Source organism: Ictidomys tridecemlineatus, chromosome 5 (genome assembly GCF_052094955.1).
Source record: "Ictidomys tridecemlineatus isolate mIctTri1 chromosome 5, mIctTri1.hap1, whole genome shotgun sequence".
Classification (NCBI taxonomy): Eukaryota; Metazoa; Chordata; class Mammalia; order Rodentia; family Sciuridae; genus Ictidomys; species Ictidomys tridecemlineatus.
Window position 1 is genome coordinate 58,898,855 of NC_135481.1, and position 2,654 is coordinate 58,901,508.

General features: G+C 37.7%; 1 pseudogene; it reads left to right on the forward strand.

Moving 5' to 3' along the window:
- Positions 1 to 2,350: 2,350 nt before the first annotated feature.
- On the forward strand, positions 2,351 to 2,435 carry LOC120887104 (U2 spliceosomal RNA; annotated as a pseudogene).
- The last annotated feature ends 219 nt before the right edge of the window (positions 2,436 to 2,654 follow it).

Below are 2,654 nucleotides of genomic sequence, written 5' to 3' on the forward strand. Positions count from 1 at the left end.
AGTAGGAATCTTGCAGAGTATTGCCAGATATGCCACACAGAGCAGTTTCTTATTGCTGAGTCAAAAGCCTGTTAATGCTTACCAAAGTACAAGTAAACAAAACCACATCAGAAAATCAGAGAAAGATAATAGTGGTAATCCTGACAAGTACCGACTTGAACCATATAGATCATCAAATGGGTGAAATTAGGGAATTTTTAAATCTCCAAATGTTTGGAAATTGAGCAAAATATTTTCCCAAAACTCATAGATGAAAAAAATAAAAATAAAAAGCAGTGGAAATGTTAAGCTATTTGGAATAAAATAACACAAAAATATGAAATTTATGAGATACAGTTATAATAGTATATATAGGGAAATTGTAGATTTAAATGCAATATTAAAAATTTTTCTACATCAATATTTTATTTTAAAACTAAAAGAGTGATAATGGCCAAATTATATGGTCACATTGTATGCATTATGAATATGTAACAATGAATTTTACTACTACATACAATTAAAATGCATATAAATAATTTTTTCAATAAAAATATGGAAAAAATAAATAAATGGAGGGGAATAAAACCAAATTAAACCCAAAAGTGTAAAAGAAAACTAATGATAAAGTTAAGAGTAAAATTCAAGGAAAATGGAGATGCAACTGAAAAACTTAGCAAACACTAAAAGTTGATTCTTTGGAAAGATTAGTAAAATTGATCATCCCCTAGCAAAATCAATAAAATAAATAAGAAAAAATTATCAAGAACCAATAAAAATGAACATTGCTGTAGATCTTACAGGCACTGAAAAGATAAAAAGCCAGGCATGGCACACATGCCTGTAATCTCCTGTAATCCCAGTGACCTGGGAGGCTGAGGCAGGAGGATTGCAAATTAGAGATCAGCCTCAGCAACTAAACAAGACTCTGTCTCAAAATAAAATAAAGAGCTGGGAGTATAGCTCAGTGATAGAGTGCTTGCCTGACGTGTGTGAGGCCCTGGATTTGATCCTCAGCACCACTAAAAAAGTAGTTCAAAATAAAAAGGGCTTGGGGGTTGTGGCTCCATAGTAGAGACACTCTGGGTTCAGTACTGAAATAAGAAAAAATTCAAAGCTGAATGGTCCTAAATACCTAACAAAAATCAAAATTTAACACTTTTCCATCATATGTATAAACAGAGAAAATAAAGAGCAAGAAAAGACATATGAGTGAAGACACCTTTGACTTAATTAGGCAGCAGGCACTGAAAGAGGAGTGACAACAGAACATGACATTTAGGGTCTTTGAATGCTAAAGTTAGCATTAATAATGAAAATAAAGCAGAATAACCAAAGTCCTGGAAGAACAGGGAAAAACTCGCTTAGTGGCTATGGTGTCACTTAAACTGTTGGGTTAGGGCTGGAGTAGTAGCTCAGTGGTAGAGTGCTTGCCTGGCATGTGTGAGGCCCTGAGTTTGATCCCCAGTACTGCATATAAATAAAAAAAAAGAGCTATTGACAATTAAAATATTTTTTAAAATAAAAATAAACTGTTGGAATAAGGTTCCTTAAATTCTTTGCAACAGAAGACAAGATCGATGTTTAATGAGGGACCAGGTTTTCCAGTGGGAGAGAACGAGCTGTGCAGTCAAGTTAGAAGGAAGTAGAAGAACCCAGACTTGCCTTTTTATTTTGTTTGGGGAACTTCCAGCGGATAGGGTTCAGATCATACTACTCCAGAATGTCCCACCAGCAGAGGTGGGAAGGTCTCTTGCCCCCATCCCAGCCCCCTGGCCAGTCCTTCCCTGAGGCAGGTCAGAAAAACAGAATAAGTTGTTTTAGCATAGGATTCTTTTGAGCTCCTCATTTTGAAAGATGCAGCCGTGCAAGACGTTCAGAAAACAAGTGGAACTTTCAGTGCCTGTTGACTGTTTAACTGGGACATCCCATTTGTTTAGGGGCCTGCAGGTAGACTTCAGGGATAAGTGGCAGAAGTTGGCAGAGGTTACCAAGGTTTGTTTAGTTTACTATGTTTCAGCTGTATGGTCTTCTCTGTTCTCTCTATTGCAACCTGTTTCTTCCATATTAACTCGTCAGTTGATTGAAACTCCCTCCTTGAGGGCTCAGTGGTAGAGGATTTGCTGACGCATGTGAGGTCCTAGGTTCAATCCCTAACACAAAAGACAAAACAAATAAGTAACACCCTTCTTGATCTCCTGCTAGATACAGGTTCTGCCAACTTCTTGTTGGCTCAGTTCAGCTGAGGATAACTTGGAACTTTAGAATCTTCCCCAACTGACCTCACAAAGATCTCTTCCTCCCAACATTTCTATGCCTCCTTCCTCCTTTGCCCACCCAGTTTCTTAGAATCTTTAATATTTCACTCTTCATTGCTTCTCAGCCTTTTGGCTAAGATCAAGCGTAGTATCTGTTCCTTTCAGTTTAATATTTCACCCTTCAAACCCCTACTTCTTCTGTCCCTCTCTCCACCCTTGCCAGATCTTTCTCCTCACTTCAGCCTCTCAATCACTTGAACTTCAGCTTTTTCCCGCTTTTTAAGGGGACTCAGGGTGCCTCAAAAGCAACTACTGTGGCTGAAAAGAAAGAAGGCTAAATGTCAGTACATTGGATTTATTTATCCACCCAAAAGTGCTTTGGGATTATTTGGATAGCTGCCAGAGGTCTCCTTTTAC